This window comes from Aquarana catesbeiana, linkage group LG07 (assembly GCF_042186555.1).
Source record: "Aquarana catesbeiana isolate 2022-GZ linkage group LG07, ASM4218655v1, whole genome shotgun sequence".
NCBI lineage: Eukaryota > Metazoa > Chordata > Amphibia > Anura > Ranidae > Aquarana > Aquarana catesbeiana.
Genome location: NC_133330.1, coordinates 261,734,778 through 261,757,252, shown reverse-complemented (window position 1 = coordinate 261,757,252; position 22,475 = coordinate 261,734,778). Strand labels below are relative to the sequence as shown.

Here is a 22,475-nt window from a genome sequence, read left to right as displayed (position 1 = left end):
CCTAGGGAAAAAAAGTGTCAATAAAAAAAAAACACTACACAGGTTTTCAAAGTAATTTATTAGGCAGCTCCAGGGGTCTTCTGCCGACTTCGGGGGTCTCTCAGGCCTCTTCTCCCTCTCTCCGGTGTCATCTCCACGCTCTCTGGTTCTTCTCTGGTGCCTTCTTCCTTCTGCCGGGCTCCTCCTCTATCTTCTGCTCTTTTGCCGCTCTTTTGCTAGCGGAGGAGCCTGGACATCTGGATCGTCTTCTTCCCTCTTCTCTTCCAGAGATGTTGACATGAAGATCTCTCCGGCTGTAATGCTGTCTGTGCGCTCTGCTATGACTTATATAGGTGGTGACCCTGCCCCCCCTATGACATCACAGTCCCGGGGCATGCTGGGACTGTGAGGTCATAAGGGGGCGAGGCCATGCCATCCTATGTGATGTCATAGGGGGGCGGGGTCACCACCTATATAAGTCATAGCAGAGCGCACAGACAGCATTACAGCCGGAGAGAGCGTCGTGTCAACATCTCTGGAAGAGAAGAGGGAAGAAGACAATCCAGATATCCGGGCTCCTCCACTAGCAAAAGAGCGGCAGAAGATAGCGGAGGAGCTGGCAGAAGATCCAGACACCGGGAGAACACCCCTGAAGTCAGAAGAAGGCCCCCGGAGTCAGAAGAAGACCCCTGGAGCTGCCTAATAAATTACTTTAAAAACCTGTGTACTGTGTTTTTTTCTTGACACTTTTTTCCCTAGGTGAATGGGTAGGGTTACGATGTACCCCATACTCATTCACAAAGGGTGGGGGGCCGGAATCTGGGGGCCACCTTATTAAAAGGGGCTCCCGGATTCCGATAAGCCCCCCGCCCGCAGACCCCGACAACCAACGGCCAGGGTTGTCGGGAAGAGGCCCTTGTCCTCATCAACATGGGGACAAGGTGCTTTGGGGTGGGGGGCCGCAGGGCGCCCCCTCCCCCAAAGCACCCACCTCCCATGTTGAGGGCATGTGGCCTGGTATGGCTCAGGAAGGGGGGCGCTCACTCATCCCTACCCCCTTTCCTGACCGGCCGGGCTGCGTGCTCGGATAAGGGTCTGGTATGGATTTTGGGGGGACCCCCACACTGTTTTTTCGGCGTAGGGAGGTTCCCCTTAAAATCCATACCAGATCTAAGGGCCTGGTATGCCCCTAGAGGGGAACCCATGCCGGTTTTTTATTTAAAATTTGGCATGGAGTTCCCCCTCAAGATTCATACCAAACACAGTGCCTGGCATTGGCGGGGATCCAAGTCAGATTCCCGCACCAGTGTGAACCCAGCTCACAAGGTGTCAATCTCGCCAATAAAAGTGGCGAGATTGACACAATATCAGACAACAATACAGAAGTTGACCAAAGGGTGGTGGTAAAGAGCTGAAAAACCACGTGATTTTGTGAAAGTTGGCTGTAAAAGTCCTGTCGTCTGTATGCAAGACAAACTTCTGGCCAACGCCCTTTGTACAAAAATCCAAGGGAAAGTTTGTAGAAAGTCCTATCGTGTGTATGGGGCTTTAGACATACTCAGTATAACCCACATTGCTTAAGCAACTTTACAGTTCTCTGAGCTACTGGTCGCTTGTCTCTTGTGTAGCCTGTAGCTGACTACCCGTGTACCCACCCTGGCTTTGTTCACCGTCTATGCTTGTCTGCTACCCACCCTAACCTTGGCTTGTCTCCTGAATTTCCTGTTGTCCCCTGCTGCTTGTACCCTGCACATGCATGTGGTCTCCACATCCTCACCTGGGCATACCTGGGGGCTGCAACCCGGTTTCAGCTTGCTGCAAGTCCATCCCCACCATCAGGGGCTCTGGTGAAGAAGCAGGCTGGGGCTTAGACTTCGCGCCCTGGGGAACACAGAGTTGACAATCTAAAAAGGCTCACTACCACAGACGTTTGACAAGACCATTTGAAAGGTTCCAGGTGTAATTAATGGTGTCACTCTGGTCCAGGTACTGAACAGGTCATCACTGGAGCACAGTAGAGGACCTGAACAAGCTACTAGCTCTTTGGGGTGGCGCTACATATATACTATATTTAGCAATGGTGGCATATAAAAAGGAAAAAAAAAAAACAGATCTGTTATCAGATTGTGTACTGTTCATTGAGTATGGGCAAATCCAAGGAATATAGATAAAGGAGTCAGTGAAAATGTGCAATACTTGGATTGCAATATGCACAGTAGAAGTGTAACCAATAATATTAACATATTATAAGATCGGAACACTGGTTACACTCGGAGGTGGGGAGGGGTCCAGACTTGGAGCTAGTTTGGGAATGGAAACTAATAAAAAAGAGCAGGACAGGACAACACGCACACTTTATGGCCAGAGCAATACACAACTGACAAGAGGCAAATGTAGCACTTACCCCAGAAGAGCCGCTAGTAATTAGATTCTCTTGTTCCTGGTGATAATGACCCTTCAGGCAGTACTGTACCTTCCATCATACACCAAGGCTGCAAGAAAGGTTGTTTACTTGGACAGCATGCACAGCAGGGTATATAACAATAATATTAACAAATTATGGCAAACAGAGTTGCACCACTCACAAAATAAGATACTGTCAAAACTTTTAAAATGTACCCAGAACCTGGTGCAAGGGGCAAAGTCAATACCTCCTAGGTTCTGACTTAAGCTGGTGACCTAAATGTGGGAGATATAAAACATAAGCCTTCCTAATCCCCCTAAAACTGGACAGTGGTAAATAGCTATTGTTGGCAGGCAATAGAGCCCAAAGAGTGCACTAAACAGATCCCAACAAGAAAAGGGAAACACTCTTTGGAACAATTCCTAGGCCGTCTCAGAAAAGGTTAGTGCTGTCCCTTTAAGGAAGGTAACTAAGATAGTGGCCAACAACATCTCACCACTCTGGAATCTAACTGAAGATTTTATCTCTTCTATGGAACGGAGGCAATGGATACGACTGTAGACAATTCCTGAAGTCCCTGACTTGTATTCCGCATAACTAGAATGCAGCAGCCACAGTGGTGCCTCGCTTGATCACAGCAGGGTGGTCTTTCATTGGTTTTATGTACATCTGCAGCCCCCTTACATAATGGCGGTGGGTGCCCTAGGCAGATGGGCCCCCACACTCAGCAGCACAACCAAGGGCAGCAGCAGTGATCTCAAAGCAGTGGGGCAGTACTGAAGGCTCTATGGCAGTCTACCATACTATAGACACAGCACAGCACCCAGGGTCTCCTCTCCTCCAGCAATGCAGTTCTCACCCTGCAATCTCCCAGCAGCGGGCTGTCTCCTTTCCCATGCAGCTCAATACAGCACACACTGAACCCTTTAATGGCAGTTCAGCTCAATTTGGGTAGTAAAGGGTGCTTATATGAACAAGCTTCTCGGAGTCCGTGCTGAGCAACACAAGCCTCAAAAGGCCAAGGCTAACTGGCTACACAGAGTAGCTGTAAGGCCTCATTTACACTAGTGATAGTGCTCCCTAACCATACCTGCAACTATTAATGGAGGTATGAGATATCCCAGGATGCACTGGAGAAAAAACAAGAGAACTGGAAAGACAACATCAGCAGTCACTAATGGGGCGTACACACGGTCGGACTTTTCAGCTACAAAAGTCCGACAGCCTGTCCGACAGACTTTCGACAGACTTTCGACGGACTTTCGACGGACTTGCGGCGGACTTTCTAACGAACAGACTTGCCTACACACGATCACACAAAAGTCCGTCGAATTCTTACGTGATGACGTACACCGGACTAAAATAAGGAAGTTGATAGCCAGTAGCCAATAGCTGCCCTAGCGTGGGTTTTTGTCCGTCGGACTAGCATACAAACGAGCGGATTTTTCGACCGGACTCGAGTCCGTCGGAAAGATTTGAAGCATGTTTCAAATCTAAAGTCCGTCGGATTTGAGGCTGAAAAAGTCCGTTGAAAGTCCGGAGAAGCCCACACACGATCGGATTACCAGCCAGCTTTAGTCCGTCAGCGTCCGTTGGACTTTTGTAGACGAAAAGTCCGACCGTGTGTACGCGGCATTACTGTTCATGTTTATATATACTGGGAGTGTCTTTTGTAGACATCGCATCTGGTGTGCAGCAGGAAGGTGAGCAGGGAAAGGACCTGTGTGGAGCAACTAGCAGATGGCACAGGAGATGCACAACAAGGGAACGCTATGGCAGAAGGTGAGCAGGGACCAGAGTGAGAGGACTGAGCGGCAGAGGATTACCAGAGTGTGGGGACCAGAGCAGGAGAGCAGGAAAAATCAGATGTCAGGACCGGTGTGGAGCAACAAGCAGAAGGCACACGTGGTGTGCAGCATGGGAACAATAAAGCGGGAGATGTGCAGTGACTGGAGAGAGAGGATTGAGCGGCGCAGAATCAGTAGAGCTGGGGGACCAATGCACACAGGGCATTTGCCAAGCTTTAATAATACTTCAAAGATGCATCACAAAAGCATCAAAACCACATGTTAAGGCGGTAGGCACTATAACCACTTGACCTCCGGAAGATTTACCACTTTCATGACCAGGCCAATTTTTGCGATACGATACAGTTATTTTAACTGACAATAGTGCGGTCATGTGATGCTGTACCTAAACAAAATGTATGTCCCTTTTTTCCCACAAATAGAGCTTTCTTTTGGGGATATTTGATCACCTCTGTGGTTTTTATTTTTTGCGCTATAAACAAAAAAACCCTGACAATTTTGAGAAAAAAAACTCATTTTTTTACTTTCTGCTATAATACACATCCAATAAAAAAATTGAAAAAAAAAATCAAATTTCTTCATCAATTTAGGCCATTAGGTATTGTGCTACATATTTTTGGTAAAAAAAAATCCCAATAGGCGTATATTGATTGATTTGCACAAAAGTTATCACGTCTACAAACTATGGGATATTTTTCTTTTTTTTACTAGTAAAGGCAGCGATCAGCGACTTATAGTGGGACTGCGATATTGTCCAGACAGTCAGGACACTAACTGACACTTTTTGGGGACCAATGACACTAATACAGTGACCAGCGCCAGAAAATATGCACTTTCACTGTACTAATGACACTGGCTGTGAAGGGGTTAACATTAGGGATGTTTAAAGGGTTAAATGTGTGCCTGACCAGTGCTTTACTACTGTGGGGGAGGTGCTTGTACTAAGAGAAGGCGTGGATCGTGCCCCTGCAAAGCAGAGACACAGGATCCATACCTTTTTTAGTGACAGAACAGTGATCTGCCTTGTTCACATAGGCAGACCACCACTCTGCCTCTGTACCAATGTGCACTGGGTGCCAGTGGACATCAAGTCTGCTATACCCATCGATCAGCTCCTGCTGTGTCTAATCACAGCGGGAGCGGGCCACCGGCGGTGTGCGCACACGCTCCTCATACTGGGAAGTGCAGGATCACATACTAGGTACATGATCCTGCGCAGCAGAGCCACCTTGCTGCTGTATATATACAGTATACGGTCGGCAACCGGTTAATGTGTGGTACTAATCAACACAAGTGTAAACAAGCCCTAATGCCAACACTGGAAACAAGAGAATATAAGCATAATATCAGGCACAAAAGTAGAACAGATTGCAGTAAAGAGACACCTGCTGTAGGCTACTGGAATCACATGCTGTCAGCAGAGCACAGTGCCACCAACAGATGGAAGAAGGAAATAGCAGGTTCATTACTGGTTCAACCATCCATGACAGCTAATTTTTCCAACACCCCAACATAGTGTAAGCTTTTGTGAACTGGGTCCCCTTTCCCATCATTTTGCTTTAAATTATCAGTTATGGACTATTATAATTATAAGTTTCTCACTAAATGCTTAAAGTATTGTTATTAATCTGTCTACTAAATATCAATTTGATTAATTATCCCTCTGTCACCAATGAGTGTATGCATTCTTGGGTTCTTCTACCCTACGTGTGTATTATTGCAAAGAGCTAGTAGTTCACACGTAACTATTTATTTTTCAAAATAAGATATCGCAACAGATTCTAAACTAGAAAAAGCCATTATTTGCATGTGTTCACCTCTTTTAGGAAATGTAATTAGGACTTATGTAGTGAGGTTTTATTTAAGCTCCCTGGAGCCAATACTGGGCTGAATCACAAGGCTGGTACATTATAAATACCACACAGATGCACAGTTATGTTGTCAATACACCCTCCCTCCCTCTGTATGTGAGATTCACAGAGCCTCCCAGACCTGTCAATCCTGCGTGCACTTCTAAAAGAGCTGATAATCACTGTAATTTAGAAATGTGCTCAAAATGCCCAATCCAGCAATTTACCACATTTGCCAATTCTAAATAGCCAGTTGGAAGCTAAGAGGTTCTGTTAACAGCCAAGCAAAGCAATTATGAAAAGGGTTTAAAATCTACAAAGAGAAAGCAAACTTCAAGCACAGCCACTGCTCCAGGATGTGGCTGCCACCATCAAAGCTCCAATAAAACCAATCAATGAAGAGTTGCTACTAAAACCAGCGGCTTTATGGAGTCCAGCTTCCAGCGTGGTCAAAAGCTTTCTGTGTTGTGCTGATAATTTTAATACCTGCATCTCATCTCTGTGTTTTTTATTATAAATGCATTAAAGGTCACTTCAGTGCAGCCTACTTATGAACGTAAGTATAATCAGCCATGAAAAGGGGGCTTACAATTGTCTAGCTGTGACATCAGCATGTGCCAAAGATAATGCAATGATTCTCTGTCAAAAATAAAAAGATGGATTCTGCATTGTGAATAGTACTTATGTTGTGGGAACTGGCTGTTCTATAGAGCAGCTTAAAATTACCCATAGGCATGAGATGATCATGTCTACAGCTCCCACCAGACAGCAATAGACATTCCAGGCCAATTACTTTTAGTAGAACTAGGAAACAGCCAGGTCGAGTTTTTTTTTTGTTTGTCTGCAGCTATTGCTTCTTATGGAATAACACAGAGCTGGGGGTCTCTGGCTGCTCTCGGTCAACCATGCCTATGGTGGAAGAGGGCAGAGGGTCTTTTTGGAATTTTTTTTCTGACATATGTTAGGCTCATGTCAAACAAGCAGTCCTGCCATAGATTGAATTGCTTGGTTGAAGGCCTTTATCATCATTGCACAAGGTATAATAAGATTCTATTTATTCCCCTAAAATCTGTACCTTAGGGACAACACACATAACACTAATAACATAACACTATAACAATAAAAATAAATATACCAATCTCAATATGAAAATATTCCCTTATAAGCTATCAACCCTCCATTCCCAATATCCCCATACCTAATTATAACTAATTTCAAATCTTCTGTAAGTGTGTGTGCGTGTGTGTTTAAGGAGGGTGTAGTTGTTGGGGAGATCACAGTTTTGCTGTGATTTATTATTTATAGCAATTGGAAAAAAAAATAAGCCTAAGTCGATTTTTTCACTCTTTGATATTTCTATAGCACCTCCATTGAGGTATCAAATAAATGATATAACCCTGATGCATGGAATCCTTCAAACATTGATTTTTCCCTCATGTAGACAACAGATTTTTGAAATATTGTTTAATGACAACTTGGCAGTGACTGGATCACTAACAGATCACTTACCTTTCCCTATGTTGTTACCTCCTGGCTGCCTGGACTAGCGCAGATCACAGTCAAAATGCACAGAGACACAGTCAAAATGCACAGAGACTAATGCTGTGTACACAAGATCGGACTTCTCGTCAGAAAAAGATATGATGGCTTTTCCGACGGGATTCCGCTCAAGCTTGCCTTGCATACACACGGTCACACAAAAGTTAGCTGAACTTTCGACCGTCAAGAACGCGGTGACGTACAACACTACAACGACCCGAGAAAATTAAGTTCAATGATTCCGAGCATGCGTCGAATTGTTTCCGAGCATGCGTAGGAATTTTGCGAGTCGGAATTGCTACAGATGATCGCATTTTCGCATAGCAACTTTTTCCGCCTTTAAAATCCCATAAGGGAGAACCCTGTTCTTTGTATTTTGTACACAGGGATGTTGGCCCACCCTCAGTCCTCTTCATCTCAGCTCTCTCTGTATATGGCAATATCAATGCCCACCTGGACTATACAGGCTCTATTACAACAGGTATTTATACAGGAAGTCACAAGACACACATATTCAAATTGAACCTTAAAGCGTTTGTTAACCCAATAAAAAAAAAAAAAAGATCCTGTTATCTGAAAGCAGGGGTAGGCAACCTGGGGCCCTCCAGCTATTGCAGAAGTACAAGTCCCATCATTCTTCTGGGAGTAATTGTAACTGCCAGCCTTGCAATGCCCCATGGGAAATGTAGTTCCACAACAGCTGGAGGGCCCCAGGTTGCCTACCCCTGCCTTAAAGCATGTTATACAGCACAGTGCTTGTTGCTTGTGCTGTGTACTTTGGCCCCCTGTAACACCTGAAATATGTGGCTGATCCTGTCTGGCTATACCCTTCCCCCTGTACGTGCCTCTATCAGCCGCAACCCTGCTCTCCTGTGTCTCCCCTTTCCTCACCCCCCTCCTCTGCTCATACCAGTGCCACCCCACCCCCCCCAGCTCCTACTGCTCTCATATCTGCAGCTAAATCCTCCCATCCCCTCTGTACTATAATAATAAGTGTCCCTGTGCCTGTGTAAGGTACAAAATCTGCCGATCTGTACCTATATGGCCGGCACTCAGCTGAGTGTCACTCTCTCTCTCCTCTCTTCCCCTCCTCCCCAGCAGGAGGGCTCGGCCCCGCCCACTGGAACTGTGAACCGAGAGAGAAGAGAGCTGACAAGTTAGGTGAGCTCCAGAAGCCAAGCTTATAAAGGTACAATCTGGCAGATTTGTTTACAATACACAGGCACAGGGACAATTATTATTATGGTACAGAGGGGGATGGGAGGATTTGAAAGAAGTGGGTTAACAACCACTTTAAGGATGCACAAACAGTTTATGATATATATAATTAGCTGATGTTACTTTGTGGAAATACTTTATTGTATGGCTCAGTAAAGTTTGCTGGTCTTAGTTTGTATGAATCAATCCTTTCTGAATTTCACTCATGTAAAATATGTGAAAGAAATTTCCCTTAAAAAAATAATAATTAATAAATAAACTGATACAAATAAAAATTGTCTTTAGGTTTTTCATGAAACAATGTTTCTTACAGCATAAGGCTGAAAATATAAACATAATATCTTCGTTGGTAAAGTTTACAAAAATAATCAATTTAATAGAGCTAAATCTAAATTCACGTAAAAAAAACAACTACTTCCTTTGTTAATACTCAAAGCCAGGATGAATAATATGGCTGAATAGTAACACCATACTCATTGGATTATAATAACTATGCATTGGTAGGGATGGGCCAAACACCCCCGTTTGGTTCGCACCAGAATATGCGAACAGGCAAAAAATTTGTTCGAACACGCGAACACCGTTAAAGTCTATGGGACACGAACATGAAAAATCAAAATTGATCATTTTAAATCCTTATACACATAAAAGTTAATTGATAAAAACGGCATGGGATTCCCCTACAGGGGAACCCCGAACCAAAATTTAAAAAAAAAATGCGTGAGGTTCCCCTCAAATTCCATACCAGGCTCTTCAGGTGTGGTATGGATATTAAGGGGAACCCTGTGCCAAAATTTTAGAAAAATGGCGCGGGGGTCCCCCCAAAAGTCCATACCAGACCCCTATCCGAGCACGCAACCTGGAAGGCCGCAGGAAAAGAGGGGGGATGAGAGAGCGCCCCCTCCCCTCCTGAACTGTACCAGTCTACGGGCGGGGGGCTTATTGGAAACTGGAAGCCCCCTTTAACAAGGGGACCCCCAGATCCTGGCCCCCCGTGTGAATTGGTAATGGTTATACCCCTACCATTTCACAAAAAACGTGTCAAAAATGTAAAAAAACACAATAGACGGTTTTTGACATTTCCTTTATTAATGTCTTCTTCTTTCCCCGCTTCATCTTCCATCTTCTTCTGGTCTTCCTTCGGTGTTCCATTAATTCCATTAATAAAGGAGTTGTCAAAAACCGTCTATTGTCTTTTTTTTAACATTTTTGACACTTTTTTTGTGAAATGGTAGGGGTACATTTGTACCCCATTACCAATTCACACAGGGGGGGCCGGGATCTGGAGGTCCCCTTGTGAAAGGGGGCTTCCAGATTTCGATAAGCCCCCCGCCCGCAGACCCCCACAACCACTGGGCAAGGGTTGTGGGGATGAGGCCCTTCTCCCCATCAACATGGGGACAAGGTGCTTTGTGGGTGCTACCCCAAAGCACCCTCCCAATGTTGAGGGCATGAGGCCTGGTACAGTTCAGGAGGGGGGGGGTCGCTCTCGCCCCCCCTCTTTTCCTTAGGTCTGCCGGGTTGCGTGCTCGCATAAGTGTCTAATATGGATTTTTGGGGGGACCCCACACCATTTTTTTTTTTTAATTTTGGTGCGGGGTTCCCCTTAATATCCATACCACACATGAAGTGCCTGGTATGGAATTTGGGGGGACCCCCACGCATTTTTTTTCAATCTTGGTTCGGGGTTCCCCTGTGGGGGAATCCCATGCCGTTTTTATCAATGAACTTTTATGTGTATTGCTGGGACTGACAATTCATTATAGCCGCGAGTAGTTTTAAATAATTTTTTTTCCTTTAGAAATGTCATTTTGCTGTCAGACTGTTCTAAACACGGGAAACATGCACCACTTTACAGGCATACTATAGACAGCACCCAGGTACGAAATTTAAAGAAATATTACACTTTTATTGTTTCACTTTAAGCATTATTAAAATCACTGCTCCTAAAAAAAGTCAGTTTTTAAAACTTTTTTTTGCATTGATACATGTCCCCTGGGGCAGGACCCAGGTCCCCAAACACTTTTTATGACAATAACTTGCATATTAACCTTTAAAATTAGCACTTTAGATTTCTCCCCTAGACTTTTAAGGGGTGTTCCGCGGCTTCCGAATTTGCCGCCAACGCTCCAAATAGTTCACTATTCGGCAAACGGGCAAACAGCCAATGTTCGAGTCAAACTCATGTTCGACCCGAACATAAAGCCCATCCCTATGCATTGGTAGTGAAATGCTCATAGGAGCAAAATAAAATAAGATAAAACAAATTAAAAAGAAAAGAAATTATAATGAATAAAAATTATAAAAATGTATTAAAAAGAAAGCTCAGGCTGTCTAAATAAAATATATAAAACTGGGTACAGTGTTGCATGACTGAGTAATTGTCTATCAAACTATCACAGCACTTAAGACTGAAAAATTACCTGATTGTAATGGGTTATACAAAGGCTAGTACTCAAATAGTTAAGCTATGTTATAATTACAGTACATTGCACTCACTAAAGTATGCGCACAAATTGGTAGAAAAACACATAATTTCTTAGTTTCCATATGCATAAATTTTGTTTTACAGATGTAGATATACAAGGCCAAAAAAACAATGGTTCTTGGCAGAAATAATGTAAGCTGTAACTGTACACATTTCTGTCTCCTTACCAAGAGCAGCTCGTCCTGCAGCAGGAGGTGAAAAGTCAGGGTCAGGCCGGGGTGTGATGGATGAGGTTGGGGTCACAGTGTCTGGATGAACAATCTTGATTTTCATTCAGATGGCAATTTTTTCCCCTCCTCTGTTATTTTTGTGTCTTTCACAAAATGTTCCACCTGGTTGTAATAATCCAACTAGTTAATCTTCTCCTGGACATCTGTAATTATGACTGATTTACAACAGAGAATATACATCTTTCTAAATTTTCAAATCTGCTATTTCATCTTCATATAGGAAAGTTAAATTACTGTTGAAAGGGATTTAGAAAAAACAAGAATAAAGCAGTGTTAGGAATAAGAAGCTTTAAGAAAGCAGCAGGATGAAAAGTAGTAAACTGTACAATGCAAACCAGATAACGCAATTGGTTTATTTAATCAATGGTACAAACTGCAAGTATGTATTAAGCGACACCAACCAATCAGATTGCAACTGTAGTTTTCTATGTACACTGCAAAACTAAACATTTCTATCTGTTTGGCTGTTATGGGTTACTGCGCATTCCTGCTATTGATGCTACATTATTACCTAATCGTTGCTATGCAGCAGTAGAAATACTGTATGTTCCAACTTTCATTCAAAATTTTGAAAAATTGCACTTGATCTTGCTATCAGTGAGTCAACTAAGCTTGTTTGAAAACTGTTAAAATTTTGTCCAGACCGGCTATTAGCATGGAATCCCAGACCTATTAAATAAGTTTCTTCTCTGCCTAGAACATGTGCATTCTAATATGTGCATTCTTTTCTGAAATCACAGTGAAGGTTATAATTTCATTTGTTCAGATAAGAAATGATAGAAAGTTCCCATGCATTTTCTCATTATGATCAGCAACTATCATCAATTTTAACCCACTAAGCATTAAAAATTTGAAGGCTGTTCCAAAAATGAAAATTCTCAAACAAAATTACACGGAAGATTTACCTCCCTTCATGACCAGGCCATTTTTTGCGATACGGCACTGCGTTACTTTGACTGACAATGGCATGGTTGTGCGACACTGTACCCAAATAAAATGTTTTTCCTTTTTTCCCACAAATAGAACTTTCTTTTGGTGGTATTTGATCACCTCTGCGTTTTTTTAAATTTTTTGTGCTATAAACATAAAAAGACAGACAATTTCAAATATCAAAATTCTTTATCAGTTTAGGCCAATATGTATTCTGCTATATATTTTTGGTAAAAAAAAAGCCAGTAAGCATATATTAATTGGTTTGCGCAAAAGCGTCTACAAACTATGTGGATATTTTTATTTATTTTCCTTTCTTTCTTTCTTTCTTTTTTTTTTACTAGTAATGGCGGCAATCAGCGACTTATAGCGGACATTCTGACACTGACAGACACTTTTGACACTTTTTGGGGACCATTGACACTAATACAGTGATCAGTGCTAAAAATATGCATTGTCACTGTAGTAATCTGTAGTAATGACACTGGCTGGGAAGGAGTTAACATCAGGTGCGATCAAAGGGTTAGCTGTGTGCCTAGCCAGTGTTTCTGTGTACTGTGGGAGGTGCTTTTACTAGGGGAAGGCATGGATTCATGCCCCTGCTTTGCAGAGACACAGGATCCATGGCTTCCCTCCTGACAGAACTTGTTTACATAGGCAGATTGCTGTTCTGCATCTGTACCAAACAATTGCAGGTGCCGGCAGACATCAAGTCCGGATAATCACACCGGGAACGAGCTACCACTGGCACGCATTAGTGCCCACTACCCGGAAGAGCCTATATGTGATCTGGTGCAGAGGTTCCACCCTGTAGCAGTAAAATTGATATAGGGCAGACCTTAAGTGGTTAATCAATGGTACAAACTGCAAGTATGCATTAAGCGACACCTACCAATCAGATTGCAACCCCAGTTTTCTGTCCAACTGCAAAATTAAACATTTTTATCTGTTTGCCTGTTATGGGTTACTGCACATTCCTTCTGTTGATGCTACATTATTAACTAACAGTGGCTATGCATCAGTAGAAATATATTCCAACTTTCATAAAAATTTTGAAAACTTGCACTCGATCTTGCCATCAGTGAGACACAGTGGCAACTGATGGTATTTTTTTGGCAGGGAGGCAAACAACCACATACCTCCCCCCGGACGGCTGGCAGAGGCACTAGGCCTATTAGAGCCTCTGGCTCTAATCACGTGCTTCAAACCCCCCCCCCATTGGAATCCATAGTCTGGCGCCCTGTATGTAGATCAGGGGGCCGGACACATGGATAAGGGGGTGGGGGTGGCACCCCTAATGGACGGGCCACCACTGGTGAGACAACTAAATTTGTTTGAAAGCTGTTAAAATTTTGTCCAGACGTGCTATTAGAATGAAATCCCAGACATATTAAGTAGGTTTCTTCTCTGCCTAGAACCTGCACATTATAATATGTGCATTATTTTCTTAAATCACAGTCAAGGTTAGAATTGATAGAAAATTTACATCCTGCTGTTTTGAATATTCTCATCACAATTATCATCAATTTTCTCCCACTAATCATTAAAAATTTGAAGGCTGTTCCAAAAATGAACTGGTGTATACTGGTGTATGGCCAGCTTAACCACTTCGATACAGGGCACCTATATACCCTTCCTGCCCAGACCAATTTTCAGCTTTCAGTGCTCTCGCAATTACTCAGTTATGCAACACTCCAAACAAAATTTTTATCATTTTTTTCACACAAATAGAGCTTTCTTTTGGTGGTATTTAATCACCAATGGGTTTTTTATTTTCTCATTCGTTCATTGACAGACACAGCGCTTCTTATTCAGAACCATAGGGTTATATTGCCCACTTCAGGAGTAGGACACTAGGCAGAAAAAAGACTTGGCTACGCCCATGAGCAGTCCTAGGTGATATACACCCCCCTCTCTGCTATAGGCCTTCTGTTTTTTTCTGTCTAGTCAGGGGTAAGGACCTAGTTCCCTGCTGGGATCTCCAGTCCTGGCAAATTTTATTTTTTGTTTGTTATTTTCCTGGATTTTTTCCCGGTGAGATCAACTGCCAGACTGGGTGACAGGTTGGACACTTGATCCAGTGGTCTCCCCAGTCTGGGCAGCGAGCACGTGCAGACCGCAGCTACACGCTAGGTCGGCCACAACATAGCCCCACTGGACAGGAGCTGACCCTGCGAGTTAAACGTCTTGCGAGGTCGCATACGACCGGGTGTTGGCTCGAGTCGCAGCGTCCCTCATGCCCCACAGCCACCCACTTCTGTGGCGAGGAGGTTCTGTCTGTAGCAGTGCCCGCCTGGTCCTGGTATTTTGAGTAAATATCCCTCCTCTCCCCTTTGTGGGTTTGCAGTGGACACGGGCCCCTCCCCAGGTCGGTCGGTCCTGCGGGTTTCCCTTCTCCCTTGCACCGCCCAGACGGTGCTTTTAGCTCCTCCTTTTAAAGTGTATGTACAAAATGATTTCACACAAAAAACCATAAATAATCAGTGAGATGACCACAATATGATCATGAATGGGCACATCAAGAAATGTAGATAAAAAATTAGAAAATAAAAAACAAAAGTAGATGAAGTCACAGTGCTGGATGGCTAAATATTGACTCTTGACAGAAATGTCAGTAAACAATCAAAGAAAAAATAATAATATATATGAAAAAATGAATATAAAATAAAGTGGAAATGGTAGTGCACAATCGTGAAAAAAATCGTGATAAGTGGTAGGAAAAAAATATATTAAAAAAAGTCCACAAAATGGTAAAGAACAGTTCAAGGATCTTCTCAGTAAATGCAACAAATTATAACGTGTGGACAGTAGTAAGATGACATCTGTAGAATGTGCTCACAGAGCCCTTACCTTAAAAGGCATGGGTAAATGCCTTAATGATCATAATAGGTGGGTGGCAGTTTGAGACCGGCGGTTTCATCCGGGAGGTAGATGACAGATGTGGGGCTGGATCAGGCTCGCATCAAGGTCCGGATGGGCATGCAGAAAGAAAGGAAGAAAGGGGGGCCTCCAATCGTGTAGTAGCATAGACCAAAGTTTATTAAATAAAAAAGCTGTACAGGGCAGTGGAAAAGCACAGCACAGCAAACAAAATGGAGTACCGCCATCACCTAGTACATCACTTCCGGTCTGCAACAAAAACAACCGGGTCAAAGGATGATAGCTTCCGGTTGCGTCTTGTACGTCAATCCTACGCGTTGCTTCATGTCCCTCGTGACTTCCTCTTTTTAACCCGGTGCTGACTCCTGCATTATCCTCTTCCTCAAATGCCACGTGTGTGCAGGTCTACACCTGAGGCAGCAAGTGCTATGCCAGTGAGGTGGTGAATCCTCTCTCTGCTGCAGGCTGTGGGGTGTCCTGGTGTTCCGGTAGAGCCACCGGCATGGGGGGTGTCCCTTTGCAGTGGTTGCTCTTGGTGTGGGGGGGTCTCTTCTTCCCAGGCCTGGAAGTAGTCAGCATTCTTCGGTGGGCAGAGCGTTTCGTCCCGGCCATCTCCGCCGTCCACATTCCAGGGGTGGACAACTGGCAGGCGGATTACCTCAGTCGAAAAGTGTTGGACCAAGGGGAGTGGTCTCTTCATCAGAAGGTATTTCAACAGATATGTCTGCATTGGGGCTCTCCAGAGGTAGATCTGATGGCATCCCAGGTCAACACGAAGGTGCAGAGGTTTGTGGCCAGGTATTGGGACCCTCTGGCGGACACCTCACATGCTCAGGTGGCTCCGTGGGGCCAGTATCGTCTGATCTACGCCTTTCCTCCTCTCAAGCTTCTGTCTCGGCTGTTACGCAGGATCGAGGCCGAAGGAATTCCAGTCATTCTAGTGGCCCCAGACTGGCCGCGTTGGTCCTGGTGCGCCGACCTGGTGCGTCTGGTCCTAGATGTCCCCTGGTGACTGCCTCTCAAGCAGGATCTGCTATCCCAAGGGCCAATCTTCCACCCTGCTTTACCGTTGCTGGCTTTAAGGGTCTGGCTGTTGAAAGCCAGGTGTTGAAGGATAGAGGCTTACCTCCATCAGTGATTCCGACACTACTCAAAGCTAAGAAGTCTACTTCCAGGAACGTATATCATCGGACGTGGAGAGCGTACATTTCATGGTGTGAGTCAGTGGGGTTTCACCCATGTTCCTTTTCGGTGGCTCGGATTTTGACTTTTCTTCAGAGGGGTGTTGAAAAGAATTTGGCCTTGAGTACTATCAAGGGCCAGGTGTCGTCTTTGGCAGTTTTCTTTCAATGCCCCCCTGGCTTCGCATTCCCTATTGCGTACCTTAATTCAAGGGGTGTGACATGTGGTTCCACCGGTGCAATCTCCCTTGCCACCGTGGGACTTGAATCTGGTGCTTTCGGTTCTACAGAAGCCTCCATTTGAAAATATTCAAGAAATTCCTCTGCTCACTCTGTCACAGAAGGTGGCCTTCTTGGTGGCTATCACTTCTGCTCGCAGTGTCGGAATTGGCGGCGCTATCCTGTCGCACGCCCTATCTGGTGATTCATAAGGACAAGGTGGTTCTTCGTCCTTGTCCTTCGCTCCTTCCAAAAGTTGTTTCTGATTTCCATTTAAATGAAGACATTGTGTTGCCTTCCCTGTGTCCCAGGCCACAAGATCTGCGGGAATTTGCCTTACACACCTTGTCTGCTTCCTCGGCGACGATTTCTAGATGGATCAGACAGACGGTGACTCAGGCCTATTCTGTCAGGCGCACTCTACTCAGGCGTTGAGTGCCTCCTGGGCCTTCCGTCATCAGGTGTCAGTGACGCAAGTGTGCAAGGCGGTCCCCTGGTCGTCGGTGCACACTTTCACAAAATTTTACAAGGTGGATGTGCTAGCATGTGATGCCTCTTTTGGCTGTAAGGTTCTGCAGGCTGCGGTCTAGAGGGTTTTTCCCTTACGAAGGGGTTTTCTTGCTGTTCAGGTTGGGCTCCAGTTGTTCTCTTGAGCTCTAGGTTGTCTGGTTGGCCTGTTTTTTTTTTGTTGGCTACCCCACCCTTCATGTTTGGCACTGCTTTGGGACATCCCTATGTTTCTGAATAAGGAAGCGCTGTGTCTGTCAATGAACGAATGATAAAATAGCATTTTTGACTTACCATAAAATCAGTTTCTCTGAGTTTATTGACAGACACAGCACCCACCGCTCTATAGAGTTTTTAATGCTTCTGACACTGCTTGTGACAAAACTGAAGACCTATAGCAGAGAGGGGGTGTATATAACATGCCCATGGGCGTAGCCAAGTCTTTTTTCTGCCTAGGGTCCTACTCCTGTAGGGGTCGATGCAACTCTATGGTTCTAAGTAAGGAAGCGCTGTGTCTATCAATGAACTCAGATTTTACAGTAAGTCAAAAATCCTATTTTTTGCGACATATTGAAAAAAGAGCAACAATTTTGAAAAGAAAAACTTTTTTTTGTTTCTGCGATAAAATTTAGCAAATAAGTAATTTTTGTTCATAGATTTGGGCCAAAATTTATACTGCTATATATCTTTGGTAAAAATAACCCAAATTAGTGGATATTATTTGGTCTGTGTGAAAGTTATAGAGTCTACAAGCTATGGTGAAAATCATTGAAAATTGATCACACCTGATGCACTGACGATCTTATTTCTTGATGTCCTAAAATGTCAGGATAGTACAAATACCCCTCAAATGACCCCTTTTTGAATAGTAGACACTTAAACAGAAGAAACAGACAGCGCAAAACCTAATTACTAAAACTCAGCAGCTGGACACTGTAGGCCAATATACAAAACCTAAAAAGACATACACAAAATATAGCAGTGCAGCGCTCAATACAGGTCAGATGTATACACATAAAATGTACATATTAAACGTACATAAATAAAACGCACGAGACAAAGTCCCAAAAAGTATATCTTAGTCCGAGGAGATCAAAAGCTGCCCACTTGCAGAAGGGAGATCCCTCAGTTGGCAAGGAAAGGGTGCAGTGATAGGATAAGATTGTATTCGTTGTATCACCACCAATGTGAACCTCCACCAAGGGTCTAGGCTGTTCAACTTATTGAGTGGACCTGCTGCGTTAACAGCAAGGTCACTCATGCATTCCCTTCCACAGGGTAGATTATGGAGATAGGGGTCCACAGGCAGTATCCCAAATTCAGTCTCATCGGTTGATATATATCATGTTAGAAACAAAAATAACAGGACATAGTGCTCTCCATGCGAAAAGGTATAAAATTTATTAAATAAGAAAAATATTACTCACAAAGCAAGCACTGTTTCCCAGTGCAGGAGTATACAGCATAAAATGAACCAGATGAGTGGCTGTACTGACATCACAGAGCCCCTCGCATGCGTATCGTCCGTGTGGACTTCCTCAGCGAATCTGATTGGGGGCCCGTGTGTCAGCTCTTATATCTAATCCTGATTCCACATACAATTCATGATGATACTGGAAACCCCGCCCACTCTCCAATAATACACAGGTGAATGGACTTAACTACTAAGTAGTAGAGAATCAGGAGTGGCTACAAATCTAATAGGGCACAAGCAAGCTGAATACACTGATAACTTACTGATAGGCAGCCACCATTCCTCCCATGTTATGAGCTAAAGCCCTTCCAGGTCAAATCCTTATCTGAACACTGCTGTGTCCTGAAAGACAGCCCGCCCCCATTTCCGGGTCAAAAAAAAAAAGAAAAGAAAATTTTAAGCCTACGGCACCTGGTACACCCAGGCAGTCTCCCATCCAGGTACTAACCAGGCCCCACCCTGCTTAGCTTCCGGGATCAGACAAGATCAGGCGCTTTCAGGGTGATGTGGCCATCGTATCTCGTTCAATGGCAGCTAACGCTGCTGTGTCCTGGGAAGAAGCCCGCCCTCTAAAGGGGCGTTCGTATGGGGACGGGGATGGGGGGCGGGAGCACAACAAACAAACCGCCCCTTTCATACACGTCGCTCACAGACTAAGTGAACGGCAACAGGGAGCGCAGACGCAATGCGCGCTCCGCCCCTCCCTTCCACGTCACCCCCTGGACAGATCGAGATGCAAACTCCAGTCTCCTTGGCAACGACATGAAATCGCTCCCAAGAGCGCCTCCTTCATTCCTCTGGCCTGTCAGCGTGGGTAATAACAACATTCACCCACAATGGCAAGCAGGCTAACATAAAATTAGCAACTAATCAGAGACATAGGGAGCAGAAACAAGGCTAACGTTAATAAAAAAATAATTATAATAAAGTAAAAATTATTATAATAATAATGTAATATAGTTATAAAGCTAAGAGGAGGGAGGCTACTCAAAAAGTACCTATGGGGATACCCCAAAGAGGCTATAATTGAAGCATATGGGGGAAGTTCATAAAGTCACCCCCCTCCCTTATGGCGGAATCCATCCTAAGGTGTCCTACACACTCTTCCAGATGAAGAATGTGTACCAAAAACAAATGCTATTCCCTCCCAGTTGTCACCAGAGGGATATACGAAAAGGGAAATGGAAAAAGTAAAAAAAAATACATATATCGCCACCCCATGTAATATCGTGTAGGACCTACAGGGGTTAAAAATATGAATATAAATTTGATAGAAAATTATAATAAAAAGACATCAGTACAACCACCTCATCTGTACACAAATACAATTAGAATGTATACATATACCACAAACAAATATACATTATGGACCAATATTCTAAATGGTAAGGGGCTAGAAACCAACATAAACTAACGGTCTGAAATAAAACAATTAGGGTCAAACTCAATGTTCAACCCTAAAGGGACCCCAACCTTTGTCTCAAATACCCAAAAAGATTCTCGTCGACTGAGCTACCGTATGAAATTCCCACCCCTCCAACGTTACCTTCTCTATTCCCCAGAACTTCAGCTCGGCAGGGCTGCGGTTATGGAAAAGTCGGAAGTGCTTGGAGACATTGTATGTGCGGAGTCCTCGTTTAATGATGTTAACATGTTCTCCGACTCTTACATGGAGGGGCCTAGAAGTCCTACCCACATATTGGTAGCCACACTCACATTGCAACATATACACCACCCCGGCAGTGTTGCACGTAATCAAATCCTTGATTTTGTAGTTTTTACCCATGGCAAAAGCCACAAATTCCTTCCTCTTCTTTATATTGTTTCTAGCCTGTTTACACGTCGGACAGTGTCCACAGGCATAAAAGCCATTAAGGAAGCCAAGCATTCTATTCACCGGGTAAACCGGGGGATCGATCACCCCTGGCGCAAATCTATCTCTAAGAGAAGGAGCTCTTTTGTAAATAAACAATGGTCGGTCTGGGAGGACCGGACCCAAGGTTCTGTCAAGTTTTAAAATGGGCCAATGTTTCTGTACTATCTTTTCAAATTGCTTGTGCTGAATATTAAAATCAAGGATCATCCTGATCTGTTTAGGCTCACCCAGGGCTACTCTAGGGGCATTCGACACCAGTACCTTCCTATCAAGAGTCACAACATTATCCAATTCTTGGACTAGCTTATTTTTATCATAACCCTTCTCGGTGAACCTAGAGATAAGAGTCTGTGACAGAAAATCTCCCACCTCTGTGCAATTCCGCCTGAGGCGAATAAACTGTCCTCTAGGAATATTGCACAGCCATTTACTGTGGTGGCAGCTTTCAACAGGGATAAATGCAATTCGGTCAGTAGCCTTAAAATGGGTGACCATATTGATGCGGTCACCCCTTTTTGACAATTCAAGAACCAAAAATACCACCCTCTCTGTACTGATAATCCATGAGAGGACTATATTTTTGTTATTGTCGTTAAGCCTGGATACAAACGGGGCTTCTTCCCAGGACGCAGCAGCGTTAGCTGCCATTGAACGAGATGGATTTGCCTACAGCCACATCACCCTGAAAGCGCCCGATCTTGGGTGGGGCCGGTTAATACCTGGATGGGAGACCGTCTGGGAGTACCAGGTGCAGTAGGCTTAAAATTTTCTTTTTTTTTTTTGACCCGGAAATGGGGGCGGGCTGTCTTTCAGGACACAGCAGTGTTCAGATAAGGATTTGACCTGGAAGTGCTTTAGCTCATAACATGGGAGGAATGGTGGCTGCCTATCAGTAAGTTATCAGTGTATTCAGCTTGCTTGTGCCCTATTAGATTTGTAGCCACTCCTGATTCTCTACTACTTAGTAGTTAAGTCCATTCACCTGTGTATTATTGGAGAGTGGGCGGGGTTTCCAGTATCATCATGAATTGTATGTGGAATCAGGATTAGATATAAGAGCTGACACACGGGCCCCCAATCAGATTCGCTGAGGAAGTCCACACGGACGATACGCGTGCGAGGGGCTCTGTGATGTCAGTACAGCCACCCATCTGGTTCATTTTATGCTGTATACTCCTGCACTGGGAAACAGTGCTTGCTTTGTGAGTAATATTTTCTTATTTAATAAATGTTATACCTTTTCGTATGGAGAGCATTGCGTCTGCGCTCCCTGTTGCCGTTCACTTAGTCTGTGAGCGACGTGTATGAAAGGGGCGGTTTGTTTGTTGTGCTCCCGCCCCCCATCCCCGTCTCCATACGAACGCCCCCTTAGAGGGTGGGCTTCTTCCCAGGACGCAGCACATCACCCTGAAAGTGCCCGATCTTATCTGATCTTGGAAGCTAAGCAGGGTGGGGCCTGGTTAGTACCTGGATGGGAGACCGCCTGGGAGTACCAGGTGCCCGTAGGCTTAAAATATTTTTTTTTTTTTTTGACCCGGAAATGGGGGCGGGCTGTCTTTCAGGACACAGCAGTGTTCACTGCTATTGGAAATAAGGATTTAACCTGGAAGTGCTTTAGCTCATAACATGGGAGGAATGGTGGCTGCCTATCAGTAAGTTAATATAATCATGGGGTAGGGAGAGGGAAGGGGGACAAGAGTGAGTGGGTACAGATGGTCTGAACAGTCCAGTACTGATCAGGTCCTGGCCATGCACCTGTAGGGTGTAATTGCTGTAACCAATTCAATAGCATATAACGATGGGGTGGGGGACGGGGAGGAGGGAGGGGGTCTACGGTATAGAGTTACCGGTGGGAAAAGATGGTTACCTTAGCAATTAATGGTCAGTACATG

General features: G+C 44.3%; 2 pseudogenes; one reads left to right on the top strand and one right to left on the bottom strand.

The window, feature by feature from the left end:
* Positions 1-19,106: 19,106 nt before the first annotated feature.
* On the bottom strand, positions 19,107-19,225 carry LOC141104100 (5S ribosomal RNA; annotated as a pseudogene).
* Positions 19,226-21,980: 2,755 nt separating this feature from the next.
* On the top strand, positions 21,981-22,084 carry LOC141104115 (5S ribosomal RNA; annotated as a pseudogene).
* The last annotated feature ends 391 nt before the right edge of the window (positions 22,085-22,475 follow it).